The 16,400-nt window shown below is 33.0% G+C and overlaps 1 protein-coding gene across 5 annotated transcripts in view; it reads left to right on the top strand.

Annotated features, from left to right (window-relative positions):
* Nucleotides 1-8,837: 8,837 nt before the first annotated feature.
* The window catches only part of roq (RING finger and CCCH-type zinc finger domain-containing protein roquin), a 96,315-nt gene continuing 88,752 nt past the window's right edge, over nucleotides 8,838-16,400 (top strand). For 3 of the 5 annotated variants that reach the window (XM_076452475.1, XM_076452491.1, XM_076452485.1), the window contains exon 1: nucleotides 8,839-9,371. The gene's annotated coding sequence lies outside the window, so the exon portion shown is untranslated. Of the gene's footprint in view, nucleotides 9,372-16,400 lie in introns of all 5 variants that reach the window. The other 2 variants (XM_076452468.1, XM_076452480.1) reach the window with 2 other exon arrangements.

Below are 16,400 nucleotides of genomic sequence, written 5' to 3'. Positions count from 1 at the left end.
CACAGAGAACAGCAACTACACTTCAACATGAAGGTGTTTCTTCTAACTCGCAAATGATGCAACATACCTAACTGGAAATTTTGTACATCATAACTGACATTTTCCTGGAAACTTTGTGATGAAGTATTTAGAAAATCATACACTTTGCATGATTGAAGATAATTAAATAAAACTTTATGTATTTCAAGTTCACATTTGTTATACTGTTTGTGAGTTTCACTTCGCTCAGATAATATCATCTGTTCATTTACATTTAACGTGGATTTCAGTACAATAAAGCAGCAATTAGATATATTAAGCACTTTTATGCATTTATTTCGGTGAACAATATCTAGGCAAAGTACAATTAAGTAGTATGGAGAATTAAGAGTAATAAAAAAATTGATGCCAAGGACATTTATGAGAAGGATTGAAGAAGAAACTCAGTAAAGAATTGTCCCAAAGTTAACTGTGATGCTACTCTGTTAGTAAACAATAAATTACAGAAAAGTTTGTGTAAAAAGCAATAATTGGCAGTTTGATTCGAGATGGAGAATCGTATAGTGCTACAAATGAGTTTGTAGTCAATTTATGCATTATGATGGAAAACAAACAGCAAGAAAATCTTGACTTATGTTAACATGTTTCTGGTAGCACAACCCATTGGTGAGTTGTGACCCACTTTTTTCTATTGTGATATGACCCATCAGTGGTTACAGGATTTTATGGTCTAAATAGACTCAGTAACATTCACCTCCTCACCCTTCCCTGGTTCAAGTAGTACTCATTGAAAGTTAGGAGAACCAATCACAATTGAGGAAAGTCTATAGGATTGCCAATCACGACATAATAAAAATGTTAAGACAAATGATACCTTCCCACTGACTCAAACTAACAGTCAGATGCCTAAGACTAGCATTAGCAATACTAAAGATTGTTTATCAAAATACAAATACACAGATTTTCTAGAGTGTAATGATACCCAACAGTCAGAAAGGTAAGAATATTAGGTGTTCAAAAGAAAATCCAATGCACAAAAATAAACAGAAAACCTCTAAGCCTAGCAAAAGTGATAGTAAAGTAAAGTAGAATAAGTTACCAAGTAAGACTTAAATCAGAGAAGTGGCAATTCAAACTCCTCAGATGACTCAACATGTGCCTAACATAAGCAATAGAGCATCTCAACAGAAGTACTTGAACAAAAGAGTACTTATAAGATTAGTTGAAGTAACTGTACCTGAAAGAAGTCAGTTTGTTTTTGAAGCTCAAACAAATGACTTTAAGTATAATGTGGAAGTGTTAATAGAATCTATTGAGATAGAAGTAGTAAGAGTTTATATAGCTGCTTGAATTAGTGAAGTGTCTGAGAAAGACACAATGCCTGTAAAAAGTGTTAATTGTAAATGAAAGAAAAGTAATACTAGCTAAGCATACAGTCATAGAGAAACATTAGTTGCAGTAGTGCAGCATAATGTTAGAAATATTAAGAAATAGGTACAACAAAGTAAGATAGATTGGAATTCTATCTCAGCAAATGTAGAAAAGAAATATAAGCAAGGTCTGATAAGATAACAAGAAGATTACAGAGACATATTTATAGGCAAAAATAAACCTAATGGTTGTACAAATAAGTTTAAGCACAACATAATATTTAATAACAACGAGCCTACAACACAGAGACACCATAGAGTTCCAGAGTAGAACTAAAAGAATGTGTGAAAGAGATGCAGGGCTGAAGAGAGGGGGGACCTGTGAAACTGACGATTAACAGAGTAGGTAAAATCTGAAATTGAGCAAGAGTTAGAAGTAATTTGGGATTTAGGTCACGTGATTAACGTATGGAAGAGAGATGAAATGTTAAACACCCTACGAAACAAAATATTACAGGGAGAATATGCAGAATACAGGTTTCTTATACAAAACAATTGATAGTTAGATTACATAACCACAAAAAGCTTGTTTTTAATTTCGCGCAAAGCTACACGGGGGCTATCTGTGCTAGCTGCCCCTAATTTAGAAGTGTAAGAATAGAGGGAAGGCAGCTAGTTATCACCACCCACCGCCAACTTTTGGGCTACTCTTTTACCAACGAATAGTACGATTGACCGTCACATTATAATGCTCCCACGGCTGAAAAGGTGAGCATGTTTGGTGTAACAGGGATTCGAACCCGCGACCCTCGGATTACAAGTTCAGTGCCTTTTCTACCTGACCACAAAAGCTAAAAACTAAAGTTATGAAAACCTATCACGACACGTCTTGCAGCACATTTAGCTTTTACGAAAACATACTGTAGAAGAAGTAAAATATTTATCCCGGTAATAGCTCTATGCTTAATTTCAACCAATCAACCGGAGTTAGTTTTAGTTTTCAATGAGAAGTGACCCCTACAACTGGAAGGAGATGAGTTAGGTTCGATCTTGAAATAGTTGTACCTAAACCCAAGAAAGACATAAACGCAGTTAATACTGTTAGTACAGTGTAATAGAAGCTTTCAATAACTTGATAAACTACTTATTAAATTGTAATTAAGTTAAGCAGGATGAGTTATATATAGGTATATGGTTAATGTATGTTATATATGCTGTACTATGTATTATAATTATATGTATTAATAGCAGATATATCTATAGGTTTAACAGTATTCGTATGTTACTGATGATAGAAAACGTGACTGGACAAAACGTAAGTATTATGCATGTAGAAAGCAAGGTAAGTATGTTTTTTGTTGAAGAAAATTTCATATTATCTGGATAAAGATGGATACTTGTAGAGATACCATTTCCGCAGTATGTTCGGTTATTAATTAGTTTACGAGAGGAGTTAGTGACGTTCGAGGATTCATTTTGACGTGAATACTCACATTAGTTTTGATACAGGACGTTCAGAAACTATGACTTTACATCATGTGAGAGATCGTGGAACAGCTATCTTAGAGTTAGCGAGAATATTACAGGCAGGGTTAATCGAAAATTACGAATACTTGGTTAGACGATACCATGATGAAATAGGTGATTTGTTATTAGACAAAAGGAGATTAAAGATAGCGTATCAGTATCAGATCGTATTTGACAAAAACGTGGTTTATTGAAAGCGGATGGAAGCGACGATTTACGTGAATTAAACGAGAAGATAAAACGACAGACAGGAATATAAGGAAATTATTCACTTGATATGTGAACAGGAAACTGTAAGGAACTCATTAAATCAGACATTTGAACTCCACGGCCAAGAGATTAGGAAAGTATTTAGATCTCCAGTGAATATTACTAACGTATTGATACGTACCAAAATGAGACAGGCTGAGCTTCACAAAACATGTATTAAAATGTAGGTTTTCAACATTAAGATTCAGAATAATTTATACTAACTCAGCCTGCTACTTCCTATAGTAAAAGATAGTGTTTGTACAAGCATTATATGTAGCTGCCTACTACCCTCCCTTACTATATTAGAAATAATATTACACGGAATTGAAATAACACCCCCACATTCAGAGTTTATAAATTTCTCGCACAGAGATCAGATTTAAATGTATTATACATAAATTTATATAAAGACACCTGCAATAAGCAAAACTTTAAGGATGTTTATAGATATACTCTTGAAGCCAACAGATAGAATGTTTAACCTGGATAGAATTGTATCTCTACCATTAACCACTTTTTGGCTTTTATTGTAGATAATTTAAAACCATACATTGTTGTTTCAAGTGATAAGAGTAATTTAAAAAAAAAAATAACATTCAGCACATTCATGAGAAGGCTTGAAGAAACAACCTCAGTAAAGAATAGCCCAAAATTGACGATGACGTTACTCTGTTAATAACGAAGGTTTCAGAAACGTTGAAATTAAAAGCAATAAATGGCACGTTAATGCGGGATTTATTACAAATAACCTTGTAGTACTACAAGTGAGCTGGTAGCCGATTATGTTAATGATGACGGCAAACAATCAGCGAGGAATTTTGGTTTTGTTCTCCGAAAGCCCCATAAGTTGTAGAAATAAATCAATAAAGTGTCAGAACTGCTTGCGAGTAGCTATGCACACTATTTGGAAACTCGTAATAATATTGAGGAAATATCATTCCAAAACACTTTTTTGAAGCTAAGAATAAGTTCTCCACAACAGTTATTGAAAACAACCTGCAGAGTTCTCCAGGGCGATATAAAGCTTTCTAGGACCAAGGGGAAGTTCTCTCAAGATGTTGAAGTTATCCAGCTTACAATGTGGCGATGATATCTCCTCAACTTTAATGTAATGTAATGTTAAGTTGCTGTTTCTCTCGATTGACTAATTTAGTTCAATGTTAAAGAATTCAAGTGAACTCCCTAAAAAAAGCTGGTACTTATAGTATGTCTAAGCATTATTCCCATAATATGTTGATCGAGAATTTGCTGGGAATAATAGGTGATGTAATGAGTATTGTGGAGAAATTATTAAAGGAATTGTATTGTAAATAAATAATAAAAAAATGGATGTGTTTTTGTGAAATTTCAATCTCAAAGTTGTTCTTTAGTCTAACCACAAATTTCCTCGAGTTAGTGATCTGTGTGCTCTGCTCAAAACTCAATACTTCCATCTAATATAAATTTGGTATGATTGACAGTCAAGTCGAAAGTCCAACGATTAGCCTAAACACCTGTCTATCACTCAAATACTGGGCACAGCACAGCTAATCTGTTGTGTAACTTTGTGTTTAATAATAAACAAAAGGAAATCCTCATGGTAGCTGACTGTCTCCTTTCCCAGAGAAAATAATTTATTCTCAACTAATTGCCATTATCATTAATAAGAGCATATTAACTAGCATGCAAATGAAACTGATCATGATTCTGACTTTGAATTCAACAACCAATTGCCTTTTTTTGTGAAGAGGTTTCATGAATTTCACCCAATCATCCTCATCCCACCTGCATATGCCTCCCATCTTACCTGCTGGTGAAACAACTTCCATTGGTGGAGTTTGACCATCAACATAACTTTGCATCTCTCATGACTCTTTTCTACATAGTGTGGTCTCTAAAATAAATGGGTTTTTAACTTTCTGATCAGTGGGTACATATGTTCACCCACTAATGTTCTAGTAGAGACCTCAGTATCCAATACCGAAACTGAAACTTAGGGTCGAGTCTGAAAACTTGTAATGTGTGTGTTTGTGTGTTTTTCTTAGAGCAAAACCACATCTGGCTATCTGCTGAGTCCACCTAGGAGAATCGAACTGAACCCCTGATTTTACCAATGTAAATCCGTAGACTTACTGCTGCACCAGCGGGTGACAACTTGTAATGAATTACACAATGAAACATAAACCAAGAAGAATAAAGATCAAAGCATTAATCAAGTTTTATAAATATCTTAACCACAAATCAGAATTTCAAGCAAACGTGCAGTAAGCCTATGCATAATGCAATGTATAGTAGCAGTTAATTTTGAGTAGTGCATGTTATTACTGTGCACTGGCAATATAATGGTCGGTGAAGTAAAACAAGTAAGGGAAGCATTATAAACATTGCAAAGGTGTAGTACCAAAGAGGTTTTACTTGTAAAACGGCCCGGCATGGCCAAGCGTGTTAAGGTGTGTTAATCTGAGGGTCGCGGGTTCGCATCTCGGTCGCGCCAAACATGCTCGCCCTTTCAGCCGTGGGGGCGTTATAATGTGACGGTCAATCCCACTATTCGTTGGTAAAAGAGTAGCCCAAGAGTTGGTGGTGGGTGTTGATGACTAGTTGCGTTCCCTCTAGTCTTACACTGCTAAATTAGGGACGGCTAGCACAGATAGCCCTCGAGTAGCTTTGTGCGAAATTCAAAAACAAACAAATACTTGTAAAACATCTTTGACGCTACACTATGCCTCATATTAATTGCTACATAGTTAATATTTAGCACTTTATAATCCTGAGTAAATGACTGGTCTAAAATTTTTTTTTAAGTTAACCAGTCTCATTTTTGAAACCCTGAAAACATTGAGATAGGTACCTAGAGGATAGTGATCAAGACCTCCTAAAGGGTGGCCCTAAGACTTACGACATTGTACCTGCTTCTCACTCTTGGGTACCCTATGCTGCATACCAGTTATCTTCAGTTATCTGAGCTCCATATGTGCCAAGACTTAACTTCAGTAGTAGAGCATCTTTCAGCTTTCTCTATCCTCTCAGTTAGTCCTCACTTGTTGTCCTGAGCTTGTAGCAAGTAGGTAATTTCTGCTAAAGACCTAATGGTTAATACCTAAGAAAGAAGTCCCACTTTTCTGAATGCTACCCTGGCTCAACTTTTTCAAATTGTGCACTCATCATTTAGTATAAAATAATGCCACATCTTGTTTTGCTGAAGATCATTCTCTGCTTTACGTTGAATCAAAACTTACTTTCGTTTCACAATTGGACAAGAAAAACTGTCTCATGTTGCCATTTTGAATATTGGACGGGTAATAATGGAGAACAAAATGGAAGAAATGATCAATACTTTTGCTTATCAGAAGAATCATGAAAACTTGTTGCTTATTTGAATTTTATTTGGTCTTATGTTATATACGTTAGAAAGGTAAGAACACTAGTTGCAATAAAAAAACCTATGTTTACGGCTTTTGATTCTTAAAAACAAATATATGTCGTTACCTTTTCGGAGCATCCAGAGTACTGAAAATTTATGTTTACGTTTTTGATTCTTAATAACAAAGATATGATGTTACTTTTTCGGAGTAGTCAAGGTACTGACACCCCAGTTGAGAATTGTGCTCTGCGGGCCTGTACTGTTACATATGTCCTATGTCCTCATTCTGCTTGACGGTGACACAAATCCTCAGATAATGTCTTGAAAAGTCAGAATATAAAACCATGACTGATATTATTCTGAAACTTCAAAACTTCCCACGTTTATGGACCCGAGCCCAGAATCTTTAAACTAACTAGATATTTTTCTGTTTCAAACATTTGTGCTGTGCACTTTATGACCATAAGTATCTTATAAAAATGGTGGTCAGGTTCTATTATTCGATAAGAGTAGTTCATGGGAAAGACAAAGGGTTCCCCCCAAAATGAGATAATGGTTCAGGTCTACAAGTCGTCACTTATATCACCCTTTGAGGGGTCCAAAGAGTCAATGCCATGATTGATAATAATCGTAATATCCAGTGGATCACAATTTATAAACGGTTTCACGTAAACGCACACAGATTTTTGGCTAATAACAGTTTAGATATTCACGTAATATTTTTCTAATTTTCCATGTAGCTTTTGCGCGTAGTTACGATAATCTAGTTGACTGATTGTCTCGAGATAGTAAACAAGTGCTAATCCTTTCACACAGGTAAAAACTATACATATATATATACATATTTTAACGTTTGTTCTCAAGTCCCAAGCTTGTAAGTATATATTTTAGTATGGACTTCTTGGAAGATAGTCTATTTAAACATACAATAGAGAAACTTACACAAGTGGCTTAGCTTAAGTTTGCACATAGACTAGGGTCCGAAATGCGCGAAATTTCTAAAGTATCCTTCACTCAAATTCTAGCTTATTTGACCTTCCCACTCCAAAAGGTCTAGCATGACCAGGTGGTTAGAGCGCTCGACTCGTAATCTGAGGGTCGCAGGTTCGAATTCCTGTTACACCAAACATACTCGCCCTCTCAGCCGTGAAGGTGTTACAATGTAACGGTCAATCCTACTTTTCATTAGTAAAAAGAGTAACTCAAGAGTTAGCAGTGGGTGTGGTGATGACTAGCTGCCTTCTCTCTAGTTTGTTTGTTTGTTTTTGAATTTCGCGCAAAGCTACACGAGGGTTATCTGCTAATTTAGCAGTGTAAGGCAAGAGGGAAGGCAGCTAGTCATCACCACCCACCGCCAACTCTTGGGCTACTCTTTTTACCAACGAATAGTGGGATTAACCGTCACAATATAACGCTCCCATGGCTGAAAAGGCGAGTATGATTGGTGTGACGGGATTCAAACCCGTGACCCTCAGATTACGAGTCGAGTGCCTTAACCACTGGAGTTGTGTGATACGTTGCTTTCGTTGTTTCGCTAAAGTGTTCATATCAAGTATCTTCATATGTATTTCTCTTGATTTTGTCCTTTTCTAGCTATCTTTAACGTACGACCAGGGATGTCGCTAGACACTGGCACGCGGGCCCATTCCTTAATTCTACTTGTTGGTGTCTTGAAAAATCAGTGTAGAAAACCGCGGCCGATATAATAATGAATGTTGAAAATTTCCGTGCCTATGGGCTCGAGCTTCAAATCTTTTAAGCCCCTAACGACTTCTTACATACGACACAAAAGAACCTGACTAATTTCCATGACGTAACACTGTGTTTGTTTAGTAAAAAAATATGTTTACAACTAAATTTGTGCTTGTTTTTTTCTTTACGGTCGATGTTCAGTTTATTCTTAGCATTACAATTCTGAATCTGCATCTTGCGAGAACTTCTATATTTTCCGTTGGGAATCAGTATACCTGAATACAGTATGTTTTTATCTGAACACAATTTAGATTTGTCATATTACAAGAGTAACCAGTCATGATTTAAATTCTCTCTTTCTTATTTGTATTAATATCGCGTGCGTCATTTTTTCCGTTTTATCTGTACAACGAAATAATATGCCGAAAACTTTTTATTGATATCGCTGCATTACATAAATTACCTAATTAAATTTCCAAAATTGTTTTGTTCAATTTTTGAAGACGTTCGAATAAAAGGAAAAAATGAGAAATAATATAACTGAAATTATAAACATAAAAAAAAATAGAAAATCGCATAAATTTTCTTCTAATAGAAAGAATCGTTGCAAGTGCTTGTTTATTATATATATATATATATATATGCCCACCAGTGGCACATCGGTATATCTGGGAACTCACAGATAGTCCATTGTTTAGCTTTGTGTTTAAGTCAAGCACACCAAACCAAACTGTCTAATGTACATACATTTGATAAATAGTTTTATTTTGTGATTCCTATGACGTAACAACAGTACACAGAAGAAAGAACTCGTCTCTAAGTTTGTTTTACGTTCAGCAATAAGATTGTTTGTTATTAACATAAAACTACACAAATGGCTATCTGTGCTCTGCCCATCAGAGGTATCGAAACTCGGTTTATTGTGGTATAAGTTCGTTTATTTATCTTGCATTGCGTGATAAGACGGGATAAGATCCGTCGAAAAGCTGCTTGTTCCGGTAAAGACTGGCGCACTCCAGTTGAGGACACAGATGGCGTTTTAATCGAAGGATATTGCTTATTACTTGATTCAGTGTAGGCTTAGTATTGTGTTAGACGAAATTTTGGTGTCAGTGTTTGGAATTAGAAATGAATTATTTGTGCTGGACATGGCTGTTGTTAAAAATCAAGAACTTTTTTTAACATTACTTAAGGAATTCGATTACTTGGTAAGTGGTCTGTTGATTTTTCCTCTTAGGGTTTTTTTTTTTAATTTAAATATTGTGTCACTTCTTTCATTGAGGGCTGGGTATGGGATGAAATTATGAATCTGTTTCGACTAAGCAAACTTGAGTTCAGCTTCAAGAGCTCATAAGTAGGCGAATTATTAATTAAAATTAGTTTAATTATTGATTTTTTTAAACCAGAACATTAAACATATACATAGGAACATTATTTTTTTCACGTTTTGTGTTGCGTCACTACTAGTATTATTAGAGGGTTCTATATTATTAAATGAGTGAATTTATAAATTATAATTGTCTTTTTGATAATTATAATTTATTGTAATTTTTATCATAATTCATAAGTATAATAGTAAATAAGATACTTAATTTCTGTCATCATATAACATTAAATGTAGTATTGCACTTGCAGATATATTTCATTATGTAATGGGCTAATGTTTAAAACAAAATTTTTCATTCATTGTAAACTTTACATGGAAGTTGTTTTTTTCTAGACCTAAACTGTAAAACGAAAGTAGTGCCAGCAGTTGTTTTTTTTTATTTTACATTAGCCATCTATGTTCATAGTAGTCATGATGAAGTCCAAAAAACACAAAAACTTTAGATCTTAAACAATGCAACTAATGTTTCACACACTTAAGTGTTGAGAAATTGTATTTTTTTTTCTTTTCCATACCATTCAAAATTCCAAACCCTTTAATTGTAAATTCTAGGATGTGAAATGAATTTTCAGTTTTTCATTAATATCTTGCAACTTAAAACTACTTAATACATACGATTAATTTTTGTACTGAAATAACATTCTACTTATGATAGGGACATCAAAAGGGTAATGATGAATAAAATAAAATTTGTTATTCTAAGCTCCAGTAAATATTTGAATAATTTTTCATTTAAGAACAAAAAATCATAAAGTGAAATATAAATTAAAAAAATACAAGTAATTTTTGTGGTATATTTCATTTGCTGTGTTAGAAATTAAAAGAAATGAATGATATTTTTACCCCACTTAAAACTGTGCAGAATAATAGATCATAATTACAAGGCTGTTGTATTTCAGCTTCAACGACAAGTATCAGTGATGCATAATAGACACTGGCCATGATTTTTACACTTGCTAACTTAATACAATAAAATTTGTGGTGTTTACATAATCTAGTTAGAAAAAAATTGATCAGTACCATTTTTAAGATCTTGTTTGTGTGTCAGAAAGTATCCAGAATAATAGTTTGCCAATATTCAATTTCTACGTCTCAGCTACACTAAATTACTTTTAAGCTTAGAAAGTGATTTTTGCACTAAAAGATAAAGTTGACATAATATATGGACAGAAAGGGACTTAAAACACAATCACCCATTAACTTGTCAAAGCTAACAATATACCATGAGTCTGTCTTGAAACAATTACCTTGAACAAATTTTTCTCATGTTCCACTGGTTATTATCTGTCACCCAAAACTAAAACCCTACACCAAGTACTGAAAAAAATATTTTACCTCCTTATACTTAATGATTGAATGAAATCCATTTTTGTATAAATTCCTGTTGCTTCTTTTAGAACAAAATAAAACTTTGCAATTACATTTACTGTACTCTAAAATCGACTTTAAGTGAACATTAAGTGTAAGTTATTCTTGCAATAGCAAGCAATACCAAACCTGTAAGTTTATGCAAGAAATGGACAAAATTTTTGATAAAGACAACCAAAAGCAGTTTAAAATCACTATACCCATATTCTGTTCTAAGAAAAAAAGTTATTTACTTAATCCAATGTCAAAAATGCATTTTCCACTGTGTAAATCAACTCAAAACAACTATATGGGAATGTCTTAACTACAAATCAACAATGAAAATAAAGAACTTGGTTATAAAATACTTGAACGTGCCTGGATACCCTTGAAGACATTAAACTGATTGGTATAGAGATAATTTTTACATCTAACAGAAACAACAAAAGCTTACTGGATAGCACTATTAAATACTCAACACCAAATGGTGTAAATCTTGATCTTGGGATTGTTGATAATAAATTCATAATTAAACATTTTTTACATTCTTAGTTAGTGTTATTCATCTTTTTAAAAGTTAGCTGTGTAACACTGTAATAATTTTTTTTATATGAATGGACAGACTTATAACAATGATATAGTGTCTTAGATTAATCAGTAATGATCATGCAGTTCTTAAGTAACCCAAGTAACTTAGTTAAGTTCCTAGTGTACTGTGTAAATGGGTGGCTCAGTCAGGTTATAATCCAGTGTTTTCAAAGCTTATTTCTTTATTTATAGTAACTGATTTGATTTGAAAGTAAAAAATAAAAATGGGGGATTGGGATTCAATATGGTGATTGTCTTATGCCTACTTTATGCATACCAAGTTGGGACAATATGGTCAGGTGCTTGGTGTCTTAGCAGCATTTGTTGAGAATTCAGAAATCAAGTGTGTAATGTTTACCTTCAGTATGGGTGATCAATTGAACTGAAAAATGAAGTCAACTTGAATTTTATCATGTGGGAAAATAAAATACAAAATAATTTTTAAGGTGAAGTCTAAAGTACTTTGCTTGGTCACATGACCACAGACAAGTTAAAAAGAAAGAAATACTGTTGATGCACCATGTAATTCCACTGTTTACTACTAAGGTTTCCTATGTATTTCAGTTCTGTTTCAGTTCTTTAGACTAAGTGTTGTAATAGACAAAAAATTTAAATTTCTCAATATGATACAATCTGTGAACCTTGTCAGAGCTGTGAACAAGTGAAAAATTGGTAATTTTAATTTAAAAAAATACAAAGTGCTCTTACAAAATTTAATCTATACAAAAGTCAGCATTTGTCATGTCATGCTTGAAATAGGAGCAGTCATAAAAGTCAGAATGCATTTATCCAAATAGATTGTTCGATTATGTCTGCCCATTATGGGGGGAGTGTTGTGAAACCTTGAAAATGTAGTGAATGTTGGTATAATAAACCTAAAGTGAAGACTAGTGTGGAATCACCTAGCGTTAGGGCCAAATGCATAAAATTTATCATTAAAAATAAAAATATTGATTTAATTATAAACATAAATTATTTCTGTAATAAGTTATTTTCTGTTATGTTATCAACATTTTTAATTCAAAAACTTTTTAATCAATGGAGACTCTGAATTGAGAAATCAACAAATATTTTTTCAAATTTTCTCTTTACATTTCATTTTATACTTTCAGTACATAAATAAATAACAGTATTAGTTTTTTAATACTTTTGTTGCAACATGATATAAAAGACATTTTTGGAATGTAGTGTTATCAAAGGGCACTGGGTTTTCTATATATAAGAGGTTTTTAATCTGAGTTTAGTAATTATTTTATAAATATGCCATGGATTTATTTCATGAGTGAATTTAATTTTGATTGGCTCACAAAGGAATTTACTAATGTTTAACTGCCTCTTTGTTGGACAAACATGAATTTCACAAAATTTGTTTCAGTTAGCTATGAAATGTTAAGGTATACTATGGCGTAGGGGTGATAATACTTTTTCCTTCATTTTTGACAGGCATTATACTAGTATCAAATAATAATTGTTTGCTGAAATGTTTATAAGTTCTTAGATTATATCTTTAAGTTGGAATTATGTTGTTTTGTTTTTACACGTAAGAGATGATACTTGTTAGTAAGATTAGTACATACTGGAGCTCCCATGTATGAGGTGTTCCTAGTATACCAAGTTACATTATTCAGAAAAAAATAATTATTTTAGGTGCGCTGGTTCACTTAATAGTTTCAGGTTTTTTTTGGGTATTTTCAGCAACTGAAGTGTAGGAGAAAAACTTATCACATATTATTTCAAAAGTAACAAGTCCTTTCCAACATTAATAAGAAACAACTGTTCATTTTTAATAGAAAACAAGTGAAAATATGTTTAAAACATATTTGAAATATTTTAGCACCACAGTAGCTAACATCTAAATTATATATTTTTTGTAAGAAACCATTGCATGAATGTTAAACAGTTATTTGTGTTTGGAAATACTGCACAAGTGTTGTGAACAGCCCATACCAGAAAGTTCACAGGAGTTATTGGTGGGTCATTCCATGCTAAATCATCCAGATTTTGGAAAATTTTCCAGGTGACCCCCTCAGAATGCCATGAAAAAAATCACATGTGCTCATCTACCCATATAATGAAAAATTGTCAAAGATTAGATCAATATCTCTAATAGTTTCTGACTTACAGCCCTGTAAAATTTAGTTAATTTTTGTTATATTTGGCAAATTCATTTTCGGGCAAATTTGGAACCTCAAAGCTGTAAGAATAATGGTGGTAGAAGGCTGAAATTTGCTACACTAACTGAATTAATCCCACAGAATTCAAAAATGGTCTCAAACAAAGTTTCTGTCTCTTAGGATTTTCATAGTAAGGCTGTAAAATCACCTGAAAACCCCAAATCATAAAAAACATTGGTTTATTTAATAAGCCATAGCTCTAAGACGTAATATGATACAAAGTTGAATTTTTTTTCTCAAATTTCATATAACATATCAGTTGATAAATCAGCAATTGTTGTAATTAAAAGTCTATTAGATCTCCCGTAAAAAAATGTAGTTGCATGCAACCTTTTATGATTTAGCTAAAAATAGCCCTACTTCAGACCACAGTTTGACCATGTCACCAGTTATTCAGCCTTTTCAGATTTTTACCATATATTCTTACATCTCTGAATATGATCTACAAAAAAAATTCAAGCTGGTGTTTAACCTACTTTTTGAGTTATAATTTTTTTAAAGTATCCTCTGACCATACGTTTTTACTTGAAAAAAAAACCCTTCAATTCAGGCGTGTTACTGTGTGCAAATATATCCATACAATTTTGAAAAAAATTATGAATCCCATTGAAATATTCTAATCAGCCTTTACCATATATTCTTACATCTCTGAACATGATCTTCAAAAAATCAAGGTTGTATTATATAAAAATCAACTGTATATGAGAAGGCTATCAGATGATGATGTGTTCACAGTTGTAACTGTTGGTAGTAGCAGTGAAAGTGATGCTGCAACAGCTCAAATAGGGTCAAATGATAGCAATGACAATTATCAGCCAGGGAATTATGTGGGATGCATATACGATCATGAATGGTATGTGGGAAACATAAAAAATAGATCAGATGAACATTCTAATGTGTTGGTGTCATTTATGAAGAAATCAAGAAATGAACTGTTGTCATGGCCTGCAAGGTCATGTAAAGATGAAAGCTGGATTCCTTTCCAACATATTCTTTGTCTGATAAGTGCACCTGCCATGCAAGGCAGTAGTGCTTGCCACAATGTTCTAAGTCAAAGTGATCTCAACATAATCAAACTCAAATTTCAGAACTTTATTCAAGCTGTCTGAAAAAAGCAATGTTTATTTGATGTTGTTAAGGCTAATTTATTGCCAAAGTTGTTTTTGAAACATTTTGTTCACAATTATTGCACTTTGGTGTGACTATAATTTTTCTCAGTTATCCACTGTTGTAGCACTGTGCTTTTTGTGTCTGATTTACCTTTGTATTTATTATATTATGAATCTTAAACTCAACCATATCTGCATAACTGTAATGCATACACAATATATTTTCTTACAACTTCATTATTTAACATTGTGAAAGCCTGGTTAGAATATTTTAGGAGGATTCATAACATTCTGACAGGTATTTTTTTCAAAATTGTATGGATATATTTGTACACAGTAACACACCTGAACTGAATTTTTTTTAAATAAAAAAGGTATGGTCAGAGGATACTTTAAAAATTATTACTCAAAAAGTAGGTTGATTTTTTTTGTAGGTCATATTCAGAGATGTAAGAATATATGGTAAAAATTTGAAAAGGCCGAATAACTGGTGACATGGTCAAACTGTGGCCTGAAGAAGGGTTATTTTTAGCTAAATCATAAAACGTTGCATCTAGCTAATTTTTTTACAGGAGATCTAACAGACTTTTACTTACAACAGTTGCTGATTTATCAACTGATATGTTATAGGAAATTTGAAAAAAAATTCAGCTTTGTATCATATTATATGTTAGAGCTATGGCTTCTTAAATAAACCAATGTTTTATACGATTTTGGGTTTTCAGGTGATTTTACAGCCTCACTATGAAAATCCTAAGAAAGATAAGCTTGGTTTGAGACCATATGTGAATTCTGTGGAATTAATTCAGTCAGTGTAGCAAATTTCAACCTTCTACCACCATTACTCTTGCTGCTTTAAGCAGCTAAAGTTGCCGAAAATGAATTTGCCAAAAATACAAAAAAGTTAATTACATTTTACAGGGCTGTAAATCAGAAACTATTAGAGATATTGATCTTATCTTTGGAAATTTTTCATTATGTGGGTAGATGAGCACATGTGAATTTTTTAAGGCATTCTGTGGGGGTCACCTGCAGTCCCCTGGATGACTTGATATGGAATGACCCTGGTGGGTTGATGCCATATCTTTTTTTTGATGAAATTGGACAGTATAAATTGATTTGTATTGACTGAATTTTGTTGCTTTGCTATAATTAATGAACAAAACATTTTTGCTTGCTAAACTGAATACATTCACAATGGAAAGTTGAACTGTGATGACTTTCAATCAATAATTCAGCTCTTGTGGTATATTGTCATACAGAAAGTCACAATTGAATTTGCTAAATCTCTTTTTTGGTAGTCTAAGTTTGCTAATTGAATTTGATATCTAGTTTTGCAACTTAAACTTTAAGACAAAAATTTTATTTCTTAGTTACAAATATTTAATATCTGTATAAAACAGTGCAGTTAAAAAATGTCATGTTGCTACATATGTAACATTATTAGTCTATGCCAGTTAAAATTAAACTGTTGGAGTCATAGCAGTCAACAGGGCACACACTTATTTTTGAGCTTCTCTGTGTGTACAAACAACAGCTGATTGTATAGCTAATGCCATGACATATAATTATAGGAAATGAAATGCATAGTTCTTATTTCTTTGTAAGAATAAAACAACTAGTAGTGGACCC

The sequence above is a fragment of the Tachypleus tridentatus genome, chromosome 1 (assembly GCF_004210375.1).
Source record: "Tachypleus tridentatus isolate NWPU-2018 chromosome 1, ASM421037v1, whole genome shotgun sequence".
Lineage (NCBI taxonomy): Eukaryota > Metazoa > Arthropoda > Merostomata > Xiphosura > Limulidae > Tachypleus > Tachypleus tridentatus.
This window is presented reverse-complemented; position numbering and strand designations above follow the sequence as displayed.